Consider the following 9,638-nt stretch of genomic DNA (forward strand, 5'->3'; position numbering starts at 1 on the left):
TGAGGTAAGAACGTTCAAATATATTGTTCGCTTGATATGCCAATTTTGCTTTGTTTTTGATTCCTTTTCTCCTTGGATCTTCTTTTTCTCTCTTCTGTTGTACTGTAATTTTCTATTTTGTAGGAAAATTTAAAAAAAGATGATTCTGCACCTGATGCAGCTTTGAAAAAGAATGATGACTCTGATTCAGAAGAGGAATTTGAAAAAAAAAACTAGTACTTTACACAAAACCTCACAATTAAGGCGTTTGGCGAATATGTTACCAAATAGTCATTATTCATGAGCTTTGAGTTCTAATTCCGAGCAGTTTCAGATCGATCTGTTCTTGTTGCCTTCTGATAATTTCTTTATTTATTCATAAAATATTAATTCAGATAATTTTTTTGCTGAAAATATTATTTTCCTTGTTACTGTTTCTTCCCTGCAGATTTGCAATGCAGTGGAAGTGGCTGGAATCTATTAATTCTTCTACTTGAGGCTACTTAACTCAGCTACAATATGTAAGTAGAAAAGTCTTTACTTTATTGACAACTATCTAGGATGGTTTTCTAGAGAATCTAGAGAATGTTTTTTACGTTACCTTTTGAAAATATATGTTTATTGTTGTGTTTTTATCAGCAACAAAATGTCAATTTTAAAAAAATTGACAAGTGATCTCAAGTTGAAATGAGAATCAGCTTCGAAGTAGTTTTGTTTCGTTTAGTAATTCCACCTTTCAATTTCCTAAATTCTGGTCTGAAAATAATATTCTCTCCTGATTCTTGGATCTTGACACACTCTTTTTCTCTTGAGGTACATGTGCAAAAAACAATAGTGCTCTGGTGCAAACACAACATGCTTAATGAATAAGTTTCTTCTTTGTATTCATCCAGAACGACTATAAGGGTCACTAGATTTCTTCTGTCTCATCTGTTTCTTTGATGTTATATAAACTGAAGATGTTTGTGTTTTATTTCACGAGGTGAGAAAGGTGTAGCTAAACTGAAGATGTTTGTGTTTTATACTTTAATTTCATCTTAGTTCAGGTGAGGAAGCAGTAGCTAATCTCCTGTGCATATGGGATGAAGGCCAGATTATGTGGCTCTGCCTTTTGTGTTTTATATTTTGTTTGAGATTAATTTTTCAGTGTTAGAGAAATCAAATGACGCCAAACTGGAGGGTAATTCCTTATTTTAAGCTGGACAATATAAGGAGGAAATAGCAAAATATGAATTTGCAATACAAATTGTCCAAGATGTTCTTCCATCTACTGAAATACAATCAATATTCCATGCAAATAGAGCTGCTTGTTTCTCCAAATTGGTATTCTCCTCGACTGTGGTTAAGAATAATTAATTTTCTGTTGTCTAGTATCGATGATGCTTAATATGCTTGCCAGCTCTACTTCGGGAATAAATTTTGTTCATTCAAGTAACTTCCGTTCAGTACTCTATATGTTGGGAATGCTTATCGAATGCACAATTCGCTATAGTGACTTTTTTTTAAAAAAAATCCAAAGCTGATTTGTGCACAACTTACTTCCTCGCAGATATATGGAAAGAAACTGAAATGTGGTTTTTGTTTTGCCAAGAAGCGCTCAAATATTTATGAGAAGCTGGATTCATGCTAATTTGCAGGTAAAGACACGAAAAATCATAGTAGTATTGCTGCCCGTTCAAGGATTGCTCGGCCTTGCTAATTTGATATATCAAATTATCTTTGTTATGCAACAGAGTGCTAGGTGTTCTAATATTTACATGTAAGCTACTTCTGAATCAACCAATTCTTTAAATAAACTCTTTATTATTGCAAAACCAACAATACTTTGGTAAAGAATACCTGAAGTTTAGTGCTTCATGAGCTATTTATTCTCTTCTGTTACTGGGACTGAACTATATTAAGACTAATCAAATGTTTATAGGAAAGACATACGCTCATCCAGTCACTCTCAACAAGGGAAGAGTACCTAGAGAATAAAGTAAGCACTTTAACATACTGCCATTATATTTTTGTAATGTGTAGTGATATTATGTTGCAATATGTATGTCTTTATTATGTTCTTTGTTAACTTGCCTTATTAGGATCCTACAAGGTTTAGATATTGAAGTTGTGAACTGAGAAAGCGTGACTATATGCTTCTCATTGTGTCATGACGATCACTCTTTTCTTTTCTAAGTTCTCTGCTTAGAATGGTGTTCATGATCTGAATCTTGTATAAGTGATGTGTATAAACTTAAAGATGCAGTTTTGCTTAGAGACGGTCGTTTATAATTTTTACTAGTTTACCTCGGTCACCCCACTCAGCAGTTTTGTTGTTTCCTATAGTAGAAAATACTTCACATAGAAAGAGGCAGATATGTGGTGGACTGAAAATGGAACAAGGGTCTGTGAGCGATATGACATCCAGACAATGCATGCAATAACATTTCAAGGGATTCGAAGGGGTTACTGAATTGCTTAACATTAGAGTACTTTTCTTAATGATAATTTTATGTCCTAGTTCATGTTCTTTTACTGATAAATATCTTTTTAAGTTTACTTTTCATTTTAATCTATTCATATTTTTTTTATGTTTGTTTTTATTTTTAATAATTTACAGTATGAAGATACAAATTAAAGGAAAAGAGATTGTTGCGACTTTTATGAAAGCTCGGGATGCTAGCATGTGCTGAAGGAAGGAATCAAAGTTTTTCGAGATTAATGCATAGTTTTTTCCTAGTGTTCATTAAATTAGAATTCGATTATTTTTTTATTTGAATGATTTATAATATTGGAAGACTCTATATTAAATTTTATTTTACAAATTTTTGAATTTTGAGTGACTTATAATATTGAAAATTGTGAATTAATTTTTTTTTTGTTTTTTATTTGAACAAAGACAACGCTTTTTAAAGCGTTGTCTATGCCAAAAAAGACAACGCTTATTTGAAGCGTTGTCTTTTCCAGATACAACGACACTTAAAAAGCGTTGTCTTTTTCAGAAACGACAACGCTTTTTATAAAAGACAATGCTTAAAAAGCGTTGTCATTTTTAGATACGACAACGCTTTTTAAGCGTTGTCGTTTCACTTAAAAAGCGTTGTCTTTTCCAAAAACGACAACGCTTTTTATAAAAGACAACTCTTAAAAAGCGTTGTCGTTTTTAGATAAGACAACGCTTTTTAAGCGTTGTCATTTCTGGAAACGACAATGCTTTTTCCGCGTTGTCTTTGAGCATGGTCTTTTACAACACTGCCTACGACAACGCTTTTTTGGGGACATTAACAACGCGGAAAAAGCGTTGTCTTTGGCCTTTTTTCTTGTAGTGGTTGTTTTGATTTCAGTTTTGAGTTGTATTCGGTTGTAACATTTGATTTGAATAAGGAATGTTTCTGTACCTTGTATTGCATTCGGTACTTAAGATCTATTTTCGAGGACGAAATATCTTAAGTGGGGGAGAATGTAGTACCCCGTAACCGAAATTGGTAATTAAGAGATTAATTATGTTAATTAAACCAATTTGGTATCTGAAGGTGAGATCGGAAGCTCCGATGCAGAATTGGAAGCTCCGATGCAGGATCGGAAGCTCCGATTGATATTACGTCATGCATGACGTGTGGCAGGATCGGAAACTCCGATCGGGATCGGAAGCTCCGATCGCCCTATCCGAAGTCAACCAGTGATATTTTGACATGTGGCGGATAATGCAAGATCGGAAGCTCCGATGGCAGGATCGGATGTTCCGATCATGTTCGGATATTCCGATCGCGGTTCGGAAGCTCCGATCACCGTCTATAAATAGGGGGTGCCGAGCTCATTTTTGAAGTGCACCATTCCTCTCTTCTCTCTCAATTCCTTAGTCTTCTAACTTAAATCTAAGGAATTCTAGGCGTCCCGTGGGGAATCCGGAAGTGGCATAGAAATCCAGGCGTCGTAGCGGAGTTGTGGCCAAGTTTTGAGGCTATCTACAACAAAGGGCTGACGACGGACGCAAGTATAGCTTTGGTCTCCTTAAATTATTTAGGAGTATGCAATAGCTTAGTTAAAACTTTTAGAGCTTATTGAATGATGCATGGGTATTTGCATTGTAGACTTGTTGATAGGCTTGGAACCTAGAGTGGGACTACTAGGACTGCCTTAGAAAGGTACGTAAGTACTGACTGAGATTGCCAGCGGATATGCATGCTTATATGTTGCATTTATGTGTTTGCATGTTATTATTGTTATGCGGCATGTGCATATCATCTTGTGCCTGTACATATGTATATCTTTCGAGATGAGCCAGTTAGGGTTGCTCAGCCCTGTTAGGACGTTTGATATCGAGTACCCTTAGGTACTGATACCTCGAGGACTCCGTGGTCTGCGTCCGGGATTCGGGAATGAGTGGTCGCACACAGTGGTTAGCTACCCCGATGTGACGAGCTTATATCCCAAGCGCCAGTTTGAGCAGTTTGTATACAGTTATCCCAGATATGGATACCCGGTCATTTTCATGCATCATATTTGTATGTTTATCCGTGCTTTCGTATTGAGCTTAGAGCTCACGTCATGTATTTTATGTGAATCTGGATACCCTATTCGATGGGGCAGGTATAGGTGCAGGATTGAGCACCAGGAGCCTGGAGTAGCCAGTGACCTTGAAGACAGCAGGATTAGCTGTAGGTTTTATTTAAAGTAATTCGATTGGGTTGTATAAATCGAGTTTGATTAGCTGGTTGTATTTTGCCGGTCTACTTGTATTTAGTCTTCCGCAGCAATTTGATTTAATGCATGCTTACTTATGCTCTTAACTCTGATTAGGTAGTGGATCCGGGTCGGGTCGCTACATAATCCGCGAAGCCGCTCCCATATTCTCCTACCGACTATAGCGTCTACTCCACCGTTGTGTTCGCTCCTAGTGATAGCAAACCAGGGGCTGAGTCTCCCCAATCCTAACTCGAATCCAAAACAGGACACTTGGTTCATATGGAAACTAGCAATCCCCGCCTCGAGTTCATGATGAGTTACAAGCTCCCTATGGAAACTTTCATGACTCAAATCATACCAGATGCAGTCTACTGTAAAAACATGCATGTGCTAAAGCTGTAAAACATATAAAACACTTAGCAAATACTCATGCAACACATATAATATATATCATGTTGGCTATCTCAGTCAGTACTTACGTACCTTACTACAAGCAGTTCCTAGCAGTCCCACTCTAGGTTCCAAGCTTATCACCAGCTATAAAATGCAAATATCCATGCATCATTCATTAAGCTCTAAAATTCTTAACTAAGCTATTGCATACTCCCAAATAATTTTAGGAATCAAAAGCTATACATGCGTCCGTCGTTAGCCCACTTGTGGTGACTATCCCAAAACATAGGCACATCTCCGCTACGACGCCGGGATCGCTTTGCTACTTCCGGATTCCCAATAGGACGCCTAGAAATCCCAAGATCTAAGTTAGAAGGCTAAGAAAAGAGAGAGAAGAGAGGAGAGGGGCGAGTTGCAAATGAACCTTGGCACCTCTATTTATAGACTGAGAACATAACGTCCTTTCGAGGTTCGTTGCGTTTGTTCTCAAACGTTGCATCCATTCCACTATCATTTCGTCTGATTGTCACATCACGGTCGTAATAAATGAAGTCATCTTGTCGATTTCACGGGTGACATCAGTTGGCCAGAACATTGCATCTGTTCCCCAACGTTTCTTCCTTTCCACCCAACCCTTCGGGCCATTTCCGATCATTCTGAGTCCATTTATGAAGGTTTTTAATACATCTAAAATCTCTTTAATCATGTTTTACTAAATCAAAACATGATCACATGGTTAATCATTAATTTTAGATAAGGGTTACTATTATGAAACTAGACCAGCCTTTGGTAACAGTCAACAATAGCATGATATAATGTCAGCATATCAATTCCAAAGATGAAATCAAAGTCAGACATTGCTAATATCATTGAATTAGCAATCAAGAAATGACCCTCAGATTCTAGCAAACATCCCATCACTAGGCGCTTAGTTGTAATTTCCCGACCCATAGGAGTAGACACCACTAAGTCCAGATCCAAGGATAAATAGGGTAGCTGGTATTTCTTGACAAACCGGCTAGATATGAATGAATGTAATGCACCTGTATCAATAAATACAAGAGCAAGTATACCACATTATAAGAAAATACCTGCTAGCATCTTGTCACTTTCAGCACTTTCCTGATCCTGACTGAGAGCAAACACCTGCCCCTGGGTTCGGGGTCGCAGGCTAGAAGTATTTGGAGGTGCTGGAAGCTAGTATGGCTGGATAGAACCCTGAGATCCACTAGCTCCACCAAAACTAGTGCCCTATATCCGTCGTAGACAATCACAGTGCAGATGCCCCTTCTCGTCGCAGATAAAACTTGCTCTAGATACCCTCCGGAATTTCTCCGTCGGGTGTCATTGTCCACAGTGATCACAGCGTCCCTCTTTCTTCTTCTTCCCAAACCGAAAGAATCCATGAGAATCTGAAGAAGAAGTAGAAGTAGATAAAGAATTAGAAACCTGCTTCTCGAATGACTTTGAGCGGGGTCCAAGTGATCCACTGGGCTGGGCTGGCATCATTATCTTTTCCTATCTTATATTGTTCTCCACTTGTCGGCATTAGTTAACCAGAGTTTCATAAGATGTAGGATTGTCACAGATCACCACATGTGCATAGATTTCCTGGTTCAACCCTTGCAAGAACATGTCATTTTTCGATTAATAACTGGCATTGATATGAGGATTATAAGGCAACAAATCTATGAATCTCTATTGATATTCGTCGATAAACATCGACCCTTGCTTCAAAGTAAGCAATTCCATAGTTCTTGCCTGGCGTACATCTGGAGGAAAATAAAACTTCCGGAACTACTGGCGAAAGTCCTCCCAAGTTACCTGGCCTTTCTCAGTACGAAGCTGATTAGACTTTGCTTCCCACCATTTATGTGCTCGGTCTTCCAGAACAAATTCAAGCACTTCCATCCTGTAGTAGCCCGAACCCTAATTGAGTAATTAAAGAATTAATGCTAATTAAATAAATTGGGGATTGGACGGATCGGAAGCTCCGAAGGGACGATCGGAAGCTCCGATGAGGATCGGAGGCACCGATGATATTACGTCATCCATGACGTGTGGCTGGATCGGAAGCTCCGATCAGGACCGGAGGCTCCGATCACCCCTATCCGAAGTCATCAAGTGATATTTTGACACGTGGCAGATCAGGATCTTCGGAAGCTCCGATGGCAGGATCGGACGTTCCGATCGAGGTTCGGACGTTCCGATCGAGGATCGGAGGCTCCGATCGTTGTCTATAAATAGAAGGCCGAGATTTCATTTCTCCTTGCCAATTCTGGATTTCCTCCCTATTTCTAGTCATATTAGAGCTGTTCTAGTCTTCTTAGGCTTGGTCCGGAGGTCGGAGAGGCGTTCGATAGTCGTAGCGGAGTTGTGCCCAAGTTTTGGAGGCATCGACATCAAAGGGCTAACGACGGACGAAGGTATAGCTTTTGCTTCCTATAAATATTTAGGAGTATGCAATAGCTTAGTTAAGGCTTTTAGAGCACTGTAATGATAGTAGTATCATTTCGCTGTGTAGGCGGACTTTAGGCTTGGACTTAGAGCTGGTAGTGCCTACCTGGTATTTGAGGTACGAAAGTACTGTTCGAGATATCCTGACTGAGTATGCATGTATTATGTGACTGCATGATTTATATGCCATGATATTATGCTGCATTCATTTGCATCTTGCTGTATCTCCTTCGAGATGTCTGTAGTAGGGTTGTACCCTATCCTGTCAGTGGATGGACTTCCATCGATTTGGGTTCGGTGTTTCCACGGTTATCTCGGTATGGGAGCCACCTCCTGAAGCGACGGCACAGCGTGCTACATACCAGGGCCCGGTCTGTCTCTGTTATCTGATCCTTGACCTCGAGTCTATAGGGAGTTCACTTTGCATGCATGTATACTCATACTCTCGCACTGAGCGTTTTATGCTCACGTCTCGTACTCTGTATTTTCTGGACACCCTATTCCATGGGGCAAGTTTGCGATTGGACGAGGAGGGTGGATCCAGGAGGGCCTAGTCAGTGGTTGGCCAGCTGGAGCTTCGTCTAGGCTTTATTACTGTTGTTTGGGTTTATACAGCTATTCGATTTGGTTGTATATTATTGGATAATTACAGATTCCTTTTCTTGGGATTGTATAATGTTATTGGTTTCCGCAGTTTTATTCTGATATCTGTTTTATTAAGTTAATTGCATGCATAAGTTCTGTTTAGTAGGTGATCCGGGTAAGGGTCACTACATTTATGGTATCAGAGCATGCAAAAGATTTCTTGGGATTTAGTCTCATCTTGAGGTATTTTTGTAGATGTCAAATCGTGACGACCAGAGTTCTCATGGCAGTGTTGGTGGGCGTTGGGGTGATGCCGACCGGGAGCCTCGTCGAGAACGGCGTCATCGTCACCATGACGACAAGCGTTTCACTGTGCGTCGATTCTTAGCTATGGGTCCTAAGCCCTTAGTTGGAGGTGAGTCTCCGGAGGATGCGGAGAACTGGTTAGACCGCATGGAAACGACTTTTCAGACTTTCCAATGCACTGATGAGCAGAAGGTGGAGACCCTTGGCTATCTTCTGGATGGGCGTGCGCGCAGGTGGTGGAGGTTTACATCTGCACCTTTTGTTACGGCGAGAGGAGTGGCCACCTGGGCCGAGTTCCGCACAGCTTTCCAAAAGCGGTATTTTCCTCCTGCACTCCGACAGTCGAAGGCAGGCGAGCTACTGAGTCTGCGACAGGGAACTATGTCTATCGATGAGTATCAGCAGAGGTTCTTTGATCTGCTATCCTATTGCCCCGAGATTGCTGATAGCTCAGAGATGAAGTATAATCTGTTCCTTCAGGGCCTTAACCCTGAGATCCATGACCGTGTGGCGGTTGGTGATGACATGTCCTACGAGGGTTTGGTGAGCCGTTGTCACCAGGCGGAGGACAGCATTCGGCGGAACAGGTCTTTCTCTCAGTCGAGACCTGCTAGTTCTTTGGCCCCCCGTGCCCAGTCATTCAAGAAGTCCGGGTCTACTTCTTCCTCTGGTTCGGGAGGTGTTGTCCATTTCGGTAAGAAGGACAAGTGTGATCACTGTGGGAAGAACCATCCATCCGACAAGTGCCGCAGAGCTTCTGGAGCTTGTTTCCGTTGTGGAGAGACTGGTCATATCCGGAGGGATTGTCCACTGTCTGGGGGAGGCGGTTCTGGATCTGGTTCAGGATCTGGTTCTCAGGCTACCGTACAGCAGAGGTCGCAAGGACAGTCTGCTGGGAGTTCTCATTTGAGGCCACGAGCTTCTGGCCAGGTGTTTGCCCTGAGACATGATCAGGCTGTGGAGGAGAATGAGAAAGTCATCGCAGGTACATTTATGCTTTATGGTATACCTGCTCTTGTACTTATTGACACTGGTGCATCTCATTCCTTCATTTCTGCACGTTTTGTTAAGAGGCATAAATTACCATGCATTGCACTAGACGTAGTGATGTCTGTTTCTACCCCGACGGGCCAATCTGCTTTGGCTAAGCGTCTAGTGATGGGTTGCCCTTTAGAGTTCGAAGGGAACGTTCTGTTAGCGAATCTCATGGTCCTGGCGATGGACGACTTTGATTGCATTCTGGGAATAGATGT

Source organism: Henckelia pumila, chromosome 3 (genome assembly GCF_033568475.1).
Source record: "Henckelia pumila isolate YLH828 chromosome 3, ASM3356847v2, whole genome shotgun sequence".
NCBI lineage: Eukaryota > Viridiplantae > Streptophyta > Magnoliopsida > Lamiales > Gesneriaceae > Henckelia > Henckelia pumila.